The sequence below is a fragment of the Stylophora pistillata genome, chromosome 3 (assembly GCF_964205215.1).
Source record: "Stylophora pistillata chromosome 3, jaStyPist1.2, whole genome shotgun sequence".
Classification (NCBI taxonomy): domain Eukaryota; kingdom Metazoa; phylum Cnidaria; class Anthozoa; order Scleractinia; family Pocilloporidae; genus Stylophora; species Stylophora pistillata.
This window is the reverse complement of record NC_142521.1, coordinates 4804331-4825908: the sequence shown is the minus strand read 5'-3', so window position 1 is coordinate 4825908 and position 21578 is coordinate 4804331. Positions and strand designations below refer to the sequence as shown.

At 37.0% G+C, this 21578-nt stretch overlaps 1 pseudogene across 1 annotated transcript; it reads right to left on the bottom strand.

Annotated features, from left to right (window-relative positions):
• Window positions 1-1195: 1195 nt before the first annotated feature.
• LOC111341511 (cleavage and polyadenylation specificity factor subunit 1-like) lies at window positions 1196-20793 on the bottom strand (annotated as a pseudogene). Its single transcript, XR_015998363.1, has 30 exons — window positions 20746-20793; window positions 20413-20418; window positions 19901-19981; window positions 18778-18858; window positions 17612-17665; window positions 16945-17052; window positions 16444-16477; window positions 16133-16305; window positions 15206-15327; window positions 13325-13423; window positions 12398-12577; window positions 11947-12132; window positions 11549-11621; window positions 11408-11466; window positions 10933-11085; window positions 10167-10287; window positions 9641-9727; window positions 9372-9456; window positions 8828-8968; window positions 8758-8764; window positions 7930-7998; window positions 7383-7466; window positions 6834-6980; window positions 6654-6686; window positions 5999-6065; window positions 5007-5054; window positions 4786-4926; window positions 4350-4468; window positions 3062-3200; window positions 1196-2171 (listed from the first exon to the last, which is right to left on the bottom strand). The product of XR_015998363.1 is annotated as a cleavage and polyadenylation specificity factor subunit 1-like (transcript).
• Window positions 20794-21578: the final 785 nt, after the last annotated feature.

Below are 21578 nucleotides of genomic sequence, written 5' to 3'. Positions count from 1 at the left end.
GATTTAGACTACGAGCAGTCCCTCCCATATGTTTTCTGCGAACTCCGTGGCGCTAGTAAAAAAAAATCATTGAAAAAGAAAAGAATGATGTTAGCACGCCGCGGAGAGCTGTTAAAGTGATGTACTCGAAATATAGGGACTACGGACTAAGCCCAGGAGTTTGACTTGTTTGTTGCGTTCACAGTGCAAAAATAGACATGCGTCACTGACCAATCTTGAGGTCAAGATGGCCGAGTCATGTCTTCGCGTTTTTAAATGGACCACGACGAGTCACTGTCGAGGCCCATAAAAACGCAATAAAGATAGAGGCTAATATCCAGCAATTCGACCGAACAGGCTTGGTCAATAACATTTATTGTGTAGCAAAAACATTTTCGATAAACTAAGAATCAAGAATGATTCGTTTATTTTGAGAGTCGGAAGATTGTAGCGCAATGAAGCAATGAAAGTCATTGAATGTTTTCTTTGTTCTTTTCTGTTTTACGAGTTCAATCTTTTCTTTGCGCGTGATAAGGGCGGGCGATTCTAAGGAGCGGCAAAATGAGCTCGGGTAGCCGATCAAACAGGCCATTGCGCTCCATATGTAAAAAAAATTCGACAGATTTAACTCACTGGCCGATAACAACTTGCACAAAGAAAACTATTGTGCTCATGTTGTCAGGTCATCGGACATGAGTTCATTTGTAAACGAAGCGGTATACTGATAATTCTCTTGCTCGTGCTTTTAAATAAATGTGAGGAACTTTTCCCCCCAAAAATATCTCGGGTCCTTTGACCTTAAAAACTAACCTAGAACGGGCAAACAGTCTTCAGTTCAAGTTTGTGTACGCTCGCTATCTTTGGATAATTGTTTTCATCATGATGGTTTTGTTTGTTGGCATGGACGCCACAAAAAAATGTTTTGTCACGCGCAACTAATTAATCAACTCGCAAAAACATTTTAAAAGGCTTTGTCACGTTTTTTGTGCCGTAAAATTCCAACAATCTTTTTCAGCGGAAAACCAACTTAATCAATTTAGCCCACGAAGTGAGACCGAAAAAAGCCTCGAGACTTGTATGGACTGCTTTAGTCACCCCTTCAGAAATCTTACAACGCGGAAAGTTTTCCTTCAAGACCATTAATCGAGAGCTCACAGGCATGTTTCATTTCTTGATTACTTTATCCGCAATTTCTACAATAATTTTCACCGTAACCTCAACAGCAAGTATAAATTTTATTTGTAAGGGTGTTCTTACCAGAATAGATGTTAGACTGCTTATTCTAGTCTCAAGGAAATTACGTCAATCAGTAATTGACTCGCAGGTCATCCGTTGAGCGATGAATGATTGATGGGTCTCTGACAGGCGCCTTAGGGTTTCTAGCAGAACGCTCCTGAAATATTATTTCGTGATTCAACATATAGTCTTGCGGCAGGTCTTGGAGACTTACGTGGAAACCCAGATGACATGGGCTAACCATATTCGAGTTCTAAATCACTTTGCTAGGAATAGAGGTTGTGTTTCCACTCCACCGGTTACTGACGCCTTTATTGACAATAAAGTCCTAGTAGATTTTGTGAGTGATTTAATGACAATTTGGCAGGTTAATTGTTGTGTACCTCGAAACTGGCGAGTTATCCAACGTCACGATCAAATCAATGACAAAAGGGTACTTGACGCGAATGCTTTTTACAACTTCGATTAAACAAGATACAAGTGCAAATCACAGAATTTGAAACCAATTTTGACAGGTTTTTACGAAATGTTGCTAGAAGGACCATTTGAAACAAATATGGTTTCTTGCATTAATTCGCATCAGTGACAAAACTAGGGAACGATTCTATTTAAGTGGCAGGTCTGGAAACATAAAAAACGTATTTCTATTTCGACATTTAACAAACTCAGGGCGCGTGACAGGAGTGCAAGAGAATGGCAATCTAGATGACAAGGTTCCATTTTAAATTCTGTCACCCCTAATAAGTAAAGTTCTAGAACTTCTTCGAGGTCTAATAAAAAAACAACAACAACAACAACAATATAGTAACATATTGTCATCCCGGTACACTTCTCCGTTCAGGAACAGTTACGTCCCTGATGCAACCATGATCTTTCAGTAGCATTTCAGTACTTGTCAGGCGTTGCCCTCAGAAATGTGAACACGATCTTTCAACGTCCATCAAGTCATCAAGAATCTGGAAGTCACAAAAGGAAGTGTGACACTGAGAGCGTCAAATCTTTGCGCTCCTGTGCGATTTGTGTAAACGTGCCAAGTGACCATCTATTTCATAGGTACCGAGAATTATCCCATACTAAGTACCAAAGTAACCATTAGGAAAAGGAAGGATAAAATTTCACTGTGAAAAAAAAATCGTTCGTTCAATCATCAACGCGAACGAAGGCATATCCCCTGTGATGTAGGAACTAACTAGAGGGAACATCATCCCACCGCTGTTGCACACACATATGCCGAAAAATCAGACGCATTCAAAATCGGAGCGAGAAACATTTCCTTTTTTTCGCTAAGTTGAAAACTTTACTTTAAAACAAGTGAAAAACATACCACTCAAAAAACGAGAGATACTAGATTTCAGCTGTCGAGGTCGGTGAATACGTAAGCCAGCACATAATCTCCGTTCGTAGTAAAAATGCCTGTGAGTTCAAGCCAGCTTCACTTTGAGTTTAGTGGCTAGCCTCGAACGATACTTAAGCTATTCAGCAAGGAAGATGATGTCCGCGCACATTTTCCATAAAGTTATTTCCGCAAACACCCCAATAACAATTTTGGAATACCTGGAATCATTACACTATTTCACCACATTCGGGCTACAGAACGCGTAAACTACGCGGCAGTATTACACTGGAAAACGCGGTAGAAAAATACGGTCGGCGGAACAAAAAATGGCCACAATGAACAAACCAACCTTTACTTTATGAACGTCGTAAAGGCGAATCTCTACGACGGTGACGACTTTTCAAGTAAAACTTTGTTTTTCAGGTGATTGTTTGTTTGTCATCAAAGCTCACGTATGTGCGTGTGTTATCTTTGTTTCAATCTCGATTTTAAAGCAGATGCTTAACGTACCTGGGCTGGCGTGGTGCCAATTTTCTTTGCAACTTCAAGTTTTTCCATGGTGCCAAGCTGCAGAAACTTGCTGAGTAACTCTCCATCCAAAATGTTTCTATGAGGATTGTTCAGGCTTCGTTTCTTACCTCGAAGAAGTCTAAACAAGAACCATGAAACGGCTTATTAAACACGCTAAGACTACGCCACTGAACTACGTCACTGTCAAAAAAACTGACAATGATTATTATTAAATTCAACCATTGTGGCATTGTATGTGATAATAAATTGAGAAATGATCTATGAATAAAACTCAATACGGGATTGTCGCGTATTTCTAACGAAGTCGGGGCCAAGGAGAGCAATGTCAGGGCGACAAATTGACTACACTCAATAATCTTATAGACTGACAGAGAAACAGATTTTCTTTAGAGCATAATTTAGAGATCGAACGTTGAGGTTTCCTCCAAGTAAAACATAGGCTGTCGCAAGGCATGTTTGATAATTCAAATTAATTTGTGCTGACACTGGATTTACACTTTTTAAAAGGATGTCATGAACAATCTAATCAAGCTGAAGCAAAAATACAGTGAAATATCCAAAAAAAAAAAATCATCTCAAAATATTGTCGGCCACAGACCACGCCCGCTGAAAATTGTGTCTGAGAACACGCAAAAGGCTGCCTAAGATTATACAGGCTTTTCGTATGGAGGAAGAGGTTTGAAATCGTTGCATGCAACCGAATGCAGGCAGCCATTTTGATTTCTTCCAAACTACACTTCGATGTGAGCGAGGAAGGAGTGGCGCAACTTATCCATACTCTTTTAATCTGAAGTTACACTCAGCCCTAATATCCATCAGTCTTCAGAGGTAAGTAGGTACACTCGTCCGACGGCACACAAATAACTGCCTTTCACGGCACGGTGTACAGTTTGAAAAGATTTGCGAGATTATTACGGAGTAATGAAGTAAAGGCGTGGAGAAATAGCTGTGTAACAGCTACAACCTTGACAATGTAACACTGTGGTTGTTACATGTAACTAGCATTGTAAGGTGTGCCTCAGTTTATCTAAAACAGAAGATTGACACTGCTTGAATCATTTTTCTTCTGGAAAGCCTTCCAGGAATAACTGTTGTAAATCAAGAAGTATTAACTCTTCTGGAACTGACTTTACGAGCATTCAGGTGCACGATCGCAGGCCTTAAACAAGGCAACAAAGACAGGAATACTAAGGTATTCCTGTGTTTGTTGTCTTTTTGGATACCATGGTATAACACCAAAACTACAAGAGTTAAAATGTCAACCGACCTGAAAGCCTTTGGATTAAGACCAGCTACGTGTGGAATGCATTCGACAAGTTTAGTTTGCAGCATGTGCAGTCTTCTCGGTCATAGGTAGCAACAGGCCGAGCCCGCCATCCAGTGTGCCTGATGAACAGCAATCATGATTCATCATAGTGAATAGTAATTTTTTTAAATTCATTGCTTGTAAAGCGTTTCTTTTAGTTAATAAGGTAATGCTAATACGACAATGTCTGCGTGAGCATCTTTTCAAGAAAAACAACAACATTTCCTCCGGTACTCAGTGTTCTGGTTCGTGGATCTCAATATCTCATTAACTCTAACAACCTGACGAGCCGCATAAGAAACTCTACACTGGCGTGGTAGTTAAAGCTGGTTTAGCGCGAATCTTGGTTTGAACAGGCAAATCAGCCCAACCGAGTAGAATTGGAACGTAAACTCACCGAAACAAGTCAGCTGTCTGAAGTCTTTACCGCCAACTTTTCCTGTTGTTCTTGCACGGATCCTGAAGAATGAAGTAACATGGCTTCCTAGGTTGATATCTCCTCGCTGAAGAAGCCGCTGACCACCAAAGCTTTCAACAGCTAAAAAATAAAAGAGGAAACAGCCCGAGATATTTCAGAGAAGTTTACTCGGAAGCATAAAACATAAAATATTCTCTTACCTTCTGGTTGATAAGTGAGTAGAAGCAAGTTTTGATCAGCATCTGATACTGTAAATGAAATGACGTTCGTTAGCTTGACAAAGACACAAAAACCAAGAAATAACACAACAGTCATTGACTGTCACTTGAATTCGTCCGACTTCCTACGTAATGGAACAAGCCGCCGCGACATTGTAGAAAACTGAATTCAAAGAAACCGCGTTGAATTTGAATTACACTCCTTGAACGATCACACTGATGTATTTGAAATAATATTTCACTAAAGTATTAACACTTATCCACAAAAATAAATTCTCGTGGATTGGTTAGCACGTATTCAAAAGAAAAGAAAAATAATCGGCAACAGCTAAAATGCAAATCAAATCATTAGCTTTCATAGAGCAGAGAAGAGTGTTCACATGGGCAGCCATCTTTTCAATTCGGAAAAAACTAAGTTTATTTCATACATGGCCTTCCAGTTTTGTCTTTTCCAGTTTCTTCATTAGAGGTGATCAGATCATCAGGATAATAAATTTAACTTGATGAAATTCCGTCTTCGTAGTCAGTGTTGGTTTTTGAAATTTCTATTTTTGGGGGGTAGCTTTTTGTGAAGAATGAGAGTATTTACAGGTTTCCTTTCAAAGTTTTAGTGGCAAATTTTGAGTATTCCGGCCCTCTAAAACAAAATAGACACAAATATTCGCTGCTTCTGTAGAAACGGTCCTTCTGGCAAAATCCCTACCAAATAAGAACCATGAAAAGCTCTGATTCATCACAACAATACCCTACCCTATGATAAGACTACGTTTTTTTTTTTCGATCAGTCCCCTAGGCCATGAACTGATAAGGGAGTCTTTGATGAACGAAACTTATCAAGGAAAACTTGTTTAGTGCAAGTCATTTAACAATTGTCCTCTGAAGAGTTTACGTTCACAAACATCCTTAGTAATGTTCTTCATAATGTTGTACGTGGGAAAAAAAGAGAGACAGACAGAAAAAAGGAGATACATTACCGAGAAATCCCAGTTGTGGACCATCAATAACAAAATCGGCCGAATACACCTCTAATGGTTTTGGATCCTGAACACAAAAGTAAATACTTCGGGATTAACTGAAGTCACAATTAGACCTTCTTGATACGGTGAAGCGGCCTGCCTGCGTTAGTAAAAAGACTCCATTTTTCAAGAATGTATGCGAGGATATTTGTCTGCAGTCTTAATAAATTCCAAGAGGCAATCCGAAAAAAAAAAAAAAAAAACATGTGAGCTTCGAAGAACAGATAATAGCGTACTTTCTCCCAGAGCAGAGGTGATTGTAGTCTCCTCTCGCAGCCGTTCTTTGTCTGGGGATCCCTGTATCTTCCTCCCCACAAGGAGACACAGGGGTCCCGAGACAAAGAACGGCTGCGAGAGGCGACTAAGGTCCTTGGGAATGGTATTGTATTCTTTCAAAATCACGGACAGCTAATCTTCGCTATAATTGAGAAAAGTGAGACGGTAATACTTATACGCTATTGAGCAAGGCCGAGGTCAAAATGGCTGAGTTCCTTTTTTTTTTTTTTTTTTGTAATGAACCGATGATTGAGGTCCATAACAATTAACAAACGAATGAGGCTATTACCCAACCATTTTCCTAAATATGTTTTTTTTACAAAAAAAGGTTACTGACCTTACTAACAAATGCCAGAGTCTTTGTTTCCTCCTAAATATCGAACAAACAAAAGTAATATTCAATTACACACCTGAGAATTCTATTGCAGGGTTTCCCTGAGAACTAACGCTTAAGAAAAATTAAGGATAGCCCGGCTTCACACATTTTTTACCTGGTGAAATAAAACTTTGACTTTACCTGTAATCGAAGGAGAGTGATGCTCTTGCATAAATCAGCTGCAATAATCAGAGTCTTGATGGACATTAACGAATGAATGTACATTTGTGTGTCAATAAATGCCATTCCCACCAAATCATTGCTATCTTTGAAGTTCCAGATGTAAATCTGTGTATTTTAAACAAACAACAAAGAAATTTTAGCATGACATCTCTTCAGAATCCTGAATATTGTAACTTTTAGAGATGTTACAGAACTTGTAGAAATTTCTGTTTGGAGCTCTACGTTACAAATGAATATGACATGCCATTTTTGCAGGCGGTAGTTGGTATGCGCGAGATTCAGCGCGGCGAATATTTTCGGTCGCCCTATTGGACGGGCGCAAGACCTAGGGCGAGTGACAAGGCGAGGGGAAGAGTGTTTCTGGCTTTTCCCCCCTTCCTTCCTTCCCCCCCCCCCCCTCGCTTTGTCACTCGTCCCAGATCTTTCACCCGTTCAATATAGCGACGGAATATGTTCGCCGCGCTGGATCTCGCTTAATGAACAGTAGAAAAGTCAAGGCCAACATACCTTCTGTCCTATAGCACTAACAAGGTAACCATTGACTTGAGTCAGAGCACTCACTGGGCCTTTCTGTTCCTTGCCGTACAACATCTAAAACCAAAAAAACAAAACGAAATAAATTCGGAGCAGATCACAATGAGCACAGGAAATTACAATGCTTCTTATTGCGCCTCGATCAGAATGACCAGCAGCATCTCCACTTACTTATTGACTGCTTCACTGCAGGTCACATTCAGTTTACACAAAGTAGTAGTTTCTTTTTGTAACGAGGAAAAAGGATTGTTTTCTTCTCCGTAACCCATCACCATTTTTTAATTGGAAACTTTCATCTCATCACTGTGGTTTTCAGAAAGGTCCTAATTTAGATTAAAGGTAGTAAAGCAGACTGTATACAGTAAAATGAAAGATACCTAGAAATTAAAAACTAAATTAAAAATTGATAAAAAGTTGGAATTGAAATACAAGAAGAATTAAAAAAAAAACCACATGCTTGTAAGTTATTTATCAGTTGTAGTACTACGCAACGAACGTCAACATAAATCCTTGCTGTTACCTTGAACTTATTTTTGGTCAGCGGCTGGCCCGGCTCAGGAACAACTTCAATGATATCAAAGATCAAAATCTGTTCGTAGAAAAGTAGAAATTGTCATTGAAACATTAACCAAATGTGAAGAAGGTTGATCCTTGTTCAAGTAGTGACATCGTCATCGCCTCCTTCTGACAAAATAGGACAGGAATTTTCATTCTTAAATATCGGTAATAAGTATTCACACCGCTCTTGTCAAGGAGACTGTAAAAAGAAATTGTAATAGCCCTGACGAAGTTGGAAAAACGGGAAGAATTCTCACCACAAAATGTTAAATGAGTGTCAAGAAGGAGCTATGCTCAACCTCAGATTAGTCAACTAGAAAGCAAACACAGTTTTGTAAGTCACTGGCCTATTCTTAGAAAACACCCGACATTCACGAGGAGTTTGAGATAATTCTTGATTGAAAATTCTTTAAAAAATTGCTCGGACGCCATGCATATGCTAAAGCGTAATTTGATCTGCTAATTTATTCCTATTCAATTTTTTAAAATTTTTCCTTTGGAATAGGTCAACGCTATCATGTTCACCTACCCGTCCCCTGCAGGTGATATCTATCATGTTCACCTACCCGTCCCCTGCAGGTGATATCTATCATGTTCACCTTACCCGTCCCCTGCAGGTGATATCTATCATGTTCACCTACCCGTCCCCTGCAGGTGATATCTATCATGTTCACCTACCCGTCCCCTGCAGGTGATATCTATCATGTTCACCTTACCCGTCCCCTGCAGGTGATATCTATCATGTTCACCTACCCGTCCCCTGCAGGTGATATCTATCATGTTCACCTACCCGTCCCCTCCAGGTGATATCTATCATGTTCACCTACCCGTCCCCTGCAGGTGATATCTATCATGTTCACCTACAGGTGCAGGTGATATCTTCACCGTACACATGAGTTGTGCCGACACAAATAAAACCCTTGTGACCAGTATGAGTCTCCTGACTCGAAAGCATAAGATTCTTGCAGGTGGTAACATGTTCCCAGTCCTCCATCTCAATTCTGAAACAAGGACAATCGAACTGAATAAGAAAGAGGATGACTATACAAAGAGAGAGAAATGATTTTATCCTCTGTGTCGAGATATTATCATATTCATTGGTTGTCGACTGTTTTTGCGTACAATCAACATGAATTTTTTAACATGGTTGAATCCCACCTTTTTTTTTTTTTTTTGGCAAATTGACCAGGCCATAGTGTCAACCATCCAACATATGACCAGAAATCGAATTTTGACGAGAAAATTTTTTTTGTACTGAAGTAATTCAAGACAGTAGGTTTGAGGTCTGTTGATTAACATTAGATGAAATAAGATATTCAACTCATCCAATAATTTATGCAAAAAACAAACTAACAAACGAACGAAAAGACCGACAATGGAAACAGATTTTCATTTCACACTAACCGTGTGCTTGGTATGATCTCCCAACTAACTGGTGAGATAAGCTGCAAGCTGACTCGGTCAATAATTGGATATACAAATCTCGAATCTTCAATAAAATGGGAAATATTAGATTTGTAATTAGACGGGTCCTATTACTGAAGTTTTTTCTTGAGAAGTATAATAACAGTATCATGGTGTTATATTCTAAAGTACGATTACTGTAAGGGGACCTCAAATGACAAAATAAAATCTGAAGGCCAGCTAAGGTAACTATAGTTCTTGCTAATTACCTCTATCGATATCTTCAGCTTCATGATCCTCAGTGTTCAACTTGACCACTCTCTTAGTTTGTTCTGACAAACTTGTAACAACTGCATTATAATGTCTAACACAGTAACAATGACACAATCAAGATAGAATTAAGAGTGCCTTTTTCGCCAAGCCTCCCTACCCCACCACTAAGTGAAGAGCATCAGTTATGAGAAATCATTGAAAACGGAAATTAAGAACCTTTGGTTACATAAAGTGACATCAAATTTGATATTTTGGACGTAATGGTCGTCCTGTATTTTGCTTATGAAAGAGGCGTTAATAGTAATCGGTGGAATCGTTGTTTCTTTTTTCGAACTCTGAACTCTGGGCAGTGTATCACATTTAAAGTCTTCGAACGTCAAGCTCACATTGTCTTTCAGTCGTGATTCGCTGTTTCAGCGAAAATGTAAGAAGTTTCACGCTACTCTAAGAGTTCAAGAAACAAGCAAACTACACCTAATTAACAAACTGACATTGGTGGTAATCTTTAAAAAGTTACTTGCAGTACCTTGCTTTCCCTGTTGTAAGTCACAAAATGAGGAGTGCATCTCAGAGGAACCTTTCTTACAGGCCACGGGGCATCGTAACTCAGATGGGTTGGGAGAACCGAGATTCTTAACTCCCCCTGGATAAGGACACATAATAAAACACAAACTCAACAAGGGTAAAATTCAAAATGAAAGTTCTGTAAGTGCCATAAACAAAAAGTATAACTAAGCTTATAGGTGCTACAAAAGTGACTGAAAATCCCCCATTGAGCCACATCTCTTACTATTCCATTAGGGAAAGTTAAGTTGGAAACCCCCTTTTGCACCTGTTTGACCAAAAGCGAGTTCTTATCAAGAAAGGTAATATCTTTCAGTGTTCGTCTATAAAGGTTTGGAAGAACTTATCATTCGTAAGAGGACCTTGTTTTGCATTCTGAGCACTTTACCACCTCAGTTTTGAAAAGTGAATGCCTTGTTGTACAGTTTCCTTGGGGGATCTTGTTAGCCATCAGAGCCTGAGAGACGTGACTCTCCAAGGTCAAGCGTCCAAGCTTCTGGTCCTAGAAAACAACTCAAATGTCCCAGCTGGGGCTTGGGAGCCAGAGTTGGCAACAAGTATGCGCAGTGTTTGCCACACCTTGTACCCCTATTCAATTAGGGTAATCTTCCTTAAAAGATGACTTATCCATGACACTTCAAAATTTAGTAACAGTTGTGCTTGGTGCCTACGTAAAACAAACAAAGATAAGAAGCAACTTGACAATAAATCGTCATGTATGTACCTTCTTGTTGAAGTAAAGAAAACCTTTTGGACAGTTGACATTATGGAAAGGGGCAAAACAAGTGACAGCACCATCAATGTTCATTGGATGAGCCCGCAGTGCACCTCTACTAGTTACAAACAGCCAGTAGGGGTAGGAACCACACAAAAACACCTGCAAACATATAATATACATACAATATATATAATATAATATACATATAATATATAATATAATATAATATAATATACATATAATATATAATATAATATAATATACATATAATATATAATATAATAATATACATATAATATACATATAATATACATGAATGATTTTCGAAGGACGTTTTCTAACCCAGTAAATGTTATTCATAGAACTTACTTCATGCATCCAACATCATATTATTGAACAGCAAGGCATTTTCAGGGATGTAACACTTATTCGACGTTGCTAATGACTAATCAAGTATGAGCTTGATGAAGAAATTACTTACTCCAGAATAAGATGAAACATCATTGAATACTCGAAGACTGGAAACCTTAGGTTTTGTTCCTGCAACAAAGACCATGAGGGTAAAAGTTAATCCACTAAGCCCAAAATGCTCTGTAATTGAAGTGTATTTTTAAAGATTTACCTTGACTACCATCAACCTGCTTTACTTTTTGCTGCTTTGATTTCTTGTCACGCAGGAGCAGATTGTGTTGGACCTGACGAAAAAGAGAGTTGATTTTCAAGTTTTAAGTAATTCCTCTTCAGTCAACGTTTAATTACAACTAATGCCATCTCAAATGTGCAGCTAAGTATCAATACATGATCCTATTCATAAGTAAAATGAGATTTGAAATGACTTTGTTTACTGCTTTTGCATATTATAGAAAATAATTATATATACATTCCATCGATTTTATAACTAGCTACATCACAAACCAAGTATGTTACTTTCAAAATACTTAACCGAATTAGAACATTGCTTGAAGCTAAGTTTATCTATAACATTTTGGATATTCTATGACACAAGAAACTGAGAGAAACCTTCTTAAATCTTAAGTTAAGGTGACTTTCTACAGAAGCTTCAGTGAAAGTGAAGGCTTCATACACCAAAAGTTCCTGTTCCACAAGCGCAATAAGCATATAGGGCTGCTGTTCTTGTGCCCTAAGCCTGTAAGTAAGATCTCCCTGACAGGTGAAGAATCCTCCTGACCCACACCACCTGTGATACTGCCAAAGATATATAAAATTGAAGATATATAAAATTAAAGATTATATAAAATTGAAGATTAGAAACAACAGAATCTTAGAAATATTGTTCTCAATTAACTTCCTGGTACCCTTGCGGGGAATACGAGGTCCTAAGAGTCTGAAAAGGTGCACTAGAAACCAGCTGCAAGCCAATATTCAGTTCCTCAGTGAATCGAAGCCATGCAAATTTCCATTCTTTGATCTCAATAATGCAGATGACTCACAGGCACAAACAGTTGATTACCTTACACCAGAAGCTGACCCACTGTCCACAAGCACTCTTGGAGCCATATTGAAATTTTTTACCAAGAAAACCAACTTGAATTCAGGTAAAGTGTAAATCTCCATGACACCATTGTCACGACAAACAACACACCACCATGTTGGATTCACTGTTTCAGCATTCGATTCCCCAGTGAAAACACTAAAAAGACATACAGGGACTACACTAAACAATATTCTTTTTCACATGAGCCAATAGATCAGAAAGACTAACGTGAAGAACAAACAATTATAATAAATAACTACATGCATTTGACAATATCAGTGGGTGGTCATATTCTTTCCTTTATTTTATGTTTTCTAAGAAGTGATATCAAAGGGACCTATGTATAGGTCCCTTTAACTAAAGTTTTAAACATTCTAAATTGTCCATGACACGAGATAACAGAGGACGATAAGAACCAGTTCCAATAAAAAAGATTGCAAAGTAAATTCAAACCAGCACAGTAACTGTGGCAATGTGGTACAAAAAATGCTGGAAAAATGTCTGGCACTGCAGAAAAGGTCTTATACAGGGATAAGGTTTACAACTTTGATGAAAAAACCTTTGTATTGTAACTAAGCATATACCCCTTTTAAAAACACCAAGATAACATGATGCTAACCAAGTAGCAATTTGTATTCACCAAACTGAATTAAACACCTCAAAACTACATTTCAAACACATAGTACTACAAACAAAAAAAAATTACCTTTCACACAAACTTTAGGCATTACCAGCAGTTTATGAGAAAAATAATAATTGAAGCAATTAAGAATGCTTTTGAACTAACAAAGGTTTGAAATTTGACAAAAAATATACTCTCCTTACATTAAAGAAATACTGAGCCTTCCTACGGCAAAATGAATGGAAAACAAGATTTTTTTAATGGTAGAGTCAGTAACTGACCTGTCATTTATATTCTTCTGTTCTTGTGCTTCTTCATCAGATGTAAATGGCAGTGATGATTCTCCGTACAATAGTTCATCCTCATCTACCACATCCACGCTGAAGATTAAATGGAAGACAATATGAGAGAACAATTCATATGTTTTAATGCATCTTACATCAAGAATACAATTTATTATCAAAACAAATAAATGGCTTAGGGACATAAAAAAAAATTAGGTTTGTAAGCTCAGGCTTCCACACAGGAAAAACAGAATGAGTCTCTTAAGAAAAGGTCATTGTCAAGAATTACCTTTTCTCTCTCAAGAACCACGCAAACAAACATCGTAAGTAAATAAATTGAAAAAAAACAAACTTAAGGTAGACAAACAGGGTTTGATAACCCTGCACCAAAGCCACAAATACAGATATTTCTCAAATCACTAGATTCAAGAAAAGGAAGTATCTTTGAGTCCAATAGCATTTCATGAGAATATCTTCAGAGGAGCTTCATGGCCTTGTAACAGGCTCAAAGAAAGCATTTCATACTTTGGGTGACCTACAAAAACCATTTCCAACAGGTTCTGCATAACACAGGCAATCAATGGGCTCAATGTTCCACTTTTTATCAGACTCAATTTGACTAACTCAAATCATAAATTGGTTGCCATGAATATGATTTTAGCTGCCAACAAAACGAGACAAAAAGGAAAAGAGAGCATAAAAAAGGACAATTTGTATACTACTTCCTAACATCTAAAATGCATGTTTATCTCAATTAAGCATTTGACAAGAAACACACAGTGTAACAAAAAACACAGCAACTTGTTACATGACTGCCAAACACCCTTCACCACTAGCAAATTTCAGTGGAGTTTTAACTCCCAATCCTTTTTTAAATGCCATGGCAACCAAATGGGTTAATCCTTGGGCACTGCCTCATGTTATAACCACTCAAAAAGCTAGTTAATAGTGACTGCTTTGAAACATTTGTTTGAAAATAAAATTGATAAGAAAGAAATTACCTTTAGGAAACTTGGAGGTTTTCAATAAAATATGTTCATAACAAGAGCACAAAAAGAGTTCTTATTCTGGGGAAACTTACTGTAAGGTAGTTATGATAACTACTATGTTGTAATAACATTTTTACTTAAAAACCACCAATTACATCTATAAACGATGTTCAAAATTAATAAATATGAGATGATATCTTAAAAGTACAATACATGTGGCTTCATATTAAAGTGCACCTAAACCCCAAATTTATTTTTTCGTTTAACGAAATAAGCATATTTTTAGGAGTATTTCTGTGCAAAATTTTTTTTATTTGCTCAAATCTTTAATTTTCTGTCCCCAGTCAAAATAGGTCGCCATCTTGCCCCACGACCAAGTTTAAAGAGGCTCTAGCCGGTAATGTGACGTCAAATCAAGAACATGAAAGTCTGCATTTCACACATTTTCACTTGTTTGGGAAGGTTGTCATCGATATTGTCCAAAATATCCCGACTAGGTGTGTTGTATGAGGAATGTATGAAACGCGATTTCCTCTTGCAAATTTCGCACGTTGCTACATCCTTCTACAACACACTTAGTCAGCATATTTTTGGACAATATTGACTACAACCTTCCCAAACAAGTGAAAATGTGTGAAATGTAGACTTTCCTGTTCTCGATTTGATATCACATTACCCGCTAGAGCCATTCCTCTTTAAACTCAGTTGTGGGGCAGGATGGTGGCCGATTTTCCGTATTTTGACTGGGCACAGAAAAATGAAGATTTGAGCAAATAAAAATCTTTTTGCACAGAAATACTCCAAAAAATATGCTTATTTCGTTAAGTGAAAAAAAATTTGGGGGTTCAGGTGCACTTTAAAAAAAATAAAAAAAAAACACTTTACTAACATTTTAGGGGTGGTGGGAATACTGGCTTGCCGTTGAACTTTTCTAAGTGACTGGTCCACCTTCTCTGTGGAAAAGATACCACTGATGTCTCTGTATGCACAACAGGCACAGACTTTCCCTCCCTAAAGACAGATGTTTGCAAATTAAAGGTTATTTCTGATTAGTTTAAGTCATAGTAACTCAGGTCACTTTCACTAACAACTTATTTAACAGCAATTTGCAGACCTAACATTATTACCATAGATAGTACATATTAACTGAAGTACCTCTTGCAATTTAAATAAACAGTTTATTAAGTACTTATTTGACTTCAACCCTATCAAGTAAGTTTAGAATAACAATGAATCTACCCACCCCTATTGATCAAGAGCTGTTTCAATTCATTCATCAAGGTGGGTGGGGGATTGCAGAATAATGCTTCAAATTCCAATTTATTTTTGGGGTACCCCCACTATTTTTAAAATCTGGGTAAATTTTCCCAATGCCACCCTACTCCTTACAGGTAAAAAATGCTTGATGCCACACAAGAAAAGACTTTGACAGTCATTAGCAGAAGATACTCCAATGTGTTGTGAGCAAGGGCCAAAGACCAAATCTGAGGACCTCACAAGAATTCTTGTTAAGGATTCAGAATTACTTTCTATTCTTTGTAGGATACTTGAAACAAATGATAACATCTTTCTTTACTTGATTACAAAGCTAAAATTCTACACCTTTTTAAATATATTATCTAAATTTTTTGTCCAATCAGTTACAGAAAGACCCTAGATTCAGTTTCTTTTGCTTTAGGTAAGAATTAACCTCTTATCGTGACACATAATTATGTTGTCATTTTACTTGATTTTAATCCTTTCACAGACAGGAAACTTAAAACAAGGAGTGTTTTAAGGGGAAGACAACGTTGACCTGCCTGGTCTGAATGCTTACTTGGTTGATCTGTGGCCTGGATATCTTCACCTTAGGTTCTGTACCTTCCAATGTAAACTCAAGTAAAATAATGGAACCATCTGCTGTCATCATGACTGCATAAGGATCAGACAGGGAACACCAGACAATAGATGACAAGCCAGCATCCAGCGAAATGTGATACAGCTGCGTTACTAGATTAAATATCACAACACAAAACTATGACTCATTCACAAGCATAACTACTCTTAAAAACAAAGCCAATAATTTTAATTTCAGAAACAGAAAATGTGGTCAAAATTTGATCGACATACAGAAGAGCTCATCCTCACCTCCCTCTAGCAAGCTAACACCTTGAGGAGTTACCTAAACAAAAAAAGGAATCTAATAAGTAATATTTTCAATTTGTCATCAATACATTGCAAAAGAATTGATAGAATTTCTCTAGCCACTAAAAATGACATCATCATAGAAAATGAAGGTGCCTCTCTTTAATTAAAAAAAAACTGCTGAAATTTTTATAGAAACATTTGTATTATAATATATAAATATATAAAAATTGTAATAGTTATGGCCTCATAGAATCTACAAAAATTTCATATAAATCTTAACTTACTTAATCAAAGTAACTAGTGACAAATTTGACTTTCTGTGTAGAAAACATGCTATCTGTTAATGTGTAACTTTTTGTTTCATATTTCTTTCAGTCAAACATTACATTACTGTATATGCAATTGTACAAAGTGTGAACACAAACCATAGTCATAAATATATCATTCAGCTTGTATACTTTCGGCCACTCATAGCCAAAAACTCAAAGTAACAATAACAACCTGCAAGATGTACTTTCCATTCCCAAGATTTCCAGCAAATACAGTGGGGTATTGGGAAGTGAACCCTGAGTGATCAAGCTCCATAATCTCTTGTTCTGTCTTCAACACCTTAAATGGAGTAACACTGGAATTTAAATGCCTGATCAAAACAAAATTACATGCACTAACAGTTGCAGTAGAAGGAGAGAAGGGCTAATGTGATTCATTTATGGTACCAATTTAATCAACTGAATCTGTTTTCTTATCAGTGAGAACTGTTCATGGTAACAAAGTGATTTTCTACCAGCAAGGTTCTTTCAATCTGGTAAAAAAGAAACATCAAAGTTTTAGTTTATGATTATGCACTGAAGTGGAGGTGAATAGTTGTGGATATTTACTTACTAGACAAATTGGCAAGGTAAACCTTCACCACTTAATTCACTGACACTGATTCAGAAGTGAATGATTGTTCTAGTATATAGGAGAGAGACTAAAAAATTGAGCTCATTCCTGTCAATATATCACAAAATAGTCTAAAAATCAAATTGTTTGTGCACAATTGTTTCTCTTTGGCTGCTCAGGGGTGGGTAGTACTCATCAATCACTTCTGAACCAGCCAATCAGCATCAGAATCTGTGTGGTACATACTAATGAACAATATTCAACAGGATCCTCATTAAATACTTACCATGCTAGAATCCTCTCTGCTGAGTAGTAGGAAAGAATGATAGCTGTTGTTACCCTAGGTAAATGTATAGAGAAAAGAAGCAACTATGTTTAGGGAATGTCCCAAACCAACTGTACCCTTCCTGCTGTCATTAATGGCAGCCAACTTTTAGCCACAATTAGCTTTCTTGCTATTTGTGGGGCAAACTATCCCATTTTTATTTTATGTAAAAAGATCAAAGAATAAAATTGTTGTTGCTGTTGTTGTTACTCTTCAGGTGAAGTTAAAAAAAAGAACTGTTTTGTGGCCACACTACATCTGTTATCATCATATTATAATTCTCATAATCTTTGTATAAATATCATTATTACACGACTCGGGCAGTCAGAGGGCCAAAAACTAAAATCAACCAAACAAAATGCTCTATTGCTGGTCAAATATTCTCTCAGTATTGGACCGGGCACTGTCCCGAATGGTCCCTAATGATACCACACTTGTGTCCCTTTGAACTTCAGTCGTATAATAAATCTCTTATTAACCAAGCTTGCTCGTGACCGTACTGGAAGAATATTGGCCCTTGGTCTTTTTTGTACGGACCTCGCTGTGCTTGGTCCGTACTGTCAAGACCTCGGGCCGATATTCTCCCAGGACAGCCCTCGCACTTGGTTAATAAGATATATTTAATGTCCCACAAATAAATCACTAACAGATTAAGAGTTCCAACTTGCAACTCAAACCACCCACAATTTAATTTTCTATGATCTCATTTCTTTCCCATTTCTCCTCTAAGATGTCCAGATGACTGTCTTGTGTTTCTCCACAATAAGGATGATTTAGAAATTAAAAAGATCGCCTTTCATCAGTTACATTAGCCATAGCACATCCTCAAAGAAACCATTCATTTTATTTTTCACCTTGTATCTAAAATCTGCTAAGGTTTGGAGAAATAAATAAATGAAAAAAAATTAACAAAAAATTAACAAAAGCAAGCATTGCAAGTTGCAGAGTCAAAGAAAACCCTATGTATTGTTTACGCATTGGGCAGCTGAGTATAAACACTTGATTACCAAACTATTGACACCAAAACAGCACAACAGTAATTCAATTGCACAACAACACACCAACACTTCAAAACGTATATTTTGGCTTTGTCTGTAATGAAATTGATTTTTTTGTCTTTAACAGACCTGTTCACCAGACAACACTGTCCACATGTCTACACAACCAGGAAGCTCAAATGTTGTCACAACTTGAGGTCTCACACTTCGCTAAAAAAAAAAAAAACCACACAATTTGAATGAACACCAAAAGATTATCATGCTGTTTATGCACCACATCCATATTTATACCCATGAATATTTATAACATAACCAAAGTAAAGCGTGCACTCTGATTGGTCATGTTAGCATCCCCCATTTGTCCATGGGTGTACGTTGCTGACGTGAGCAAATATGCAAAGACTATTTTTCCGCGTGCGCTTGTTTTTTCTGGTTACGTAAGATTTGTTAATTAAAAGGGAACTCTTTAGCTACAATGTATCAATGTTATATTAAAAAACAAATTGTAAACACCACAGCGTACACTATTGAGTTATGGTTGCACTTGGGAGGTTTGCTAAGCACTCAAGAAGCTAGAGTCGCTCTTGGCTATCGCCTCGAGCGACTCTTATGCTTCTTTCATGCTTAGCAACCTCCCGCATGCATCCAAAACTCAATAGTGTACGCTGTGGTGTTTACCATTTGTTAATTATATCATTAACATTTAAAACTACAGTGAGAGTAATAAAAACCACTTCTCATTCAAATTCCAAATTCAAATTAATGATTTCTCATCTGATCAAAACTACAACAAAACTTATCAAATGTGATTAGTCATCACCAGCCTGATTTGAGCACTTACAGGACAGTGTAGCCATCATGCTTGTCATATTGCATGCATTTCACTAAGTTGATTGTTTTTTGTTTTTTAATGAAAATATAATCAATGTCTATTTTTTTCCCTCAAATTTTGTCATAGTTTTGATTAATTGGTAACAGGACTTAGTGTCATCCAATTCTGTCTGTAATCTGTAATCATACTTGTGATAAACAAACTGGATTCCAGCCTCGTGGTCATCTGATTTTGTTTATCACTCATTTGATTTCAAACCAAATTGGACAGCACTTGGTCTTGTTACCATTATTTATCATCCTCCATCCATTACCAATCTTACTGGTCTTTACCCCACAAAGTTTGTTTAAGTTAATGAATGCAGACTTGTTGAGTCTGATATGTAAATTAAACTAATAAAGAAGAAGATGTTTACAATACCTGTAGAACTGATAATGCCCCATTTTTTCCATACCCAGAACATGAAACAAGTTCCAAATCCAGCTCCTTGCCACCAGAAAACTACAGATTAGTAAGAAAAATACCTGAATGGTGTTAAACAGTACACATACAAATATGCAGGTGATGAATGATACATCACCTGCATATTCTTGACATGGTAATGAAAATAATCAATGTTTAAAGAAACAGGGGAAACTACAGTTACTGTATCACCATAATAATCTAATTCTTAGTTATCTCAAAATTCCCTTGTCACAAAAAATTTGCTCTTGCTACTGAGACAACAAAGCCCCGAAGTAAAATGATTTCCATAAAAAAGATTAAAAACACCAAAAAGTGTAAAAAGCTGTTTAACCAAAAAGATTGCATTTTCACTTCTTAATATAACATTACAGCAAAACAGAAATCACCCTAAAGAAAAAATTCCATACACGTTACATGAATGCTACTTTGTTATGTACACATAGAGAGAGTTGATACACATTACAAACCTCTTCCTGTTGACCACAATGAAGAACATGTCAATTCAAAAATGAAATGAAAATGTTAGTTCTATGTATAACTAATCAGGACTAAAAATAAAACTTCAAAGCATGTTTTCTGTTAAGTGATTGGAATTGAATGAGTTTGATTTGTCAAACTTGATACTCTGCACTTAGTCTAACTTCTGTAGTTTAATTTGCTGATAAGAGCAGGAAGGTAGTCTCTCTTGCCGTAGTCACTAAAACATGGAACGACCTACAACCACCTACAACCACCTAAAACCACCTAAAACCATCTACAACAACCTACAACCACCTCAAAAAAATTCAACAACCACCTACAACCACCTCAAAAACATCTACAACCACTCGCAAACAATCTAAAACCATCTAAAACAAGGTATAAATGTCTGAAATAAGGCGAGACGACATGTCACGTACATGAAATACGAGAATCGAACAAAACATCCACTCCCCCCCCCCAAAAATATCTTACTCTCCCTGGTCCCTTGTAACCATTGGCTTAAGTCACGAAATGAAATACGAGATCATGCTAAGTATAATAGAAGAATAATTAAAGAACTTTACAAAATGAACTATCAAGTCACAAAAAATAATAAAATAAAATAAAAAACTCGTAGTCGAAAGACTTACTTGATTTAGCTTTTTCTACCCTGGGTACCAGTGAGACGTTTTGGTTCACGTTTCATTTGTTTACATAATAGCACAAGGTAAGGTTTCTCTCTCTCTCGGAGTGTGCCTCACTGCTGTTTTGTTCTGAGGTGGCGGATTACATTCCTAAGGACAAGTTAATTTTCTTAGCATCTGTTTATCATCCACCAAATATGTTTGTACATTCCCGGTGACTCCTTTAGATTAACCCTAATGTCTTTCACACCCGTTTCCTGTTTCATCACGCAAGGCTAAACTCCCCGGCGTCACGACAAAGGAAACGGAGACTAGTAGGTGTAATCATTGTTAAAAATGTTATTGAAATAAAATCTATAATGCAATTGATTCAGAAGAAAACAGGGTAAGACGAGCCGAAATTAATAAAAATGATTTGAAAAATTTTAAAAGTGAATGATTGTATTTAAAGTAATTTACCTGGATTTTTATATACCTTTATTATGTTTTGGAAGCCAACTCTTCTTGGGAGTGATGGGATATGCCCG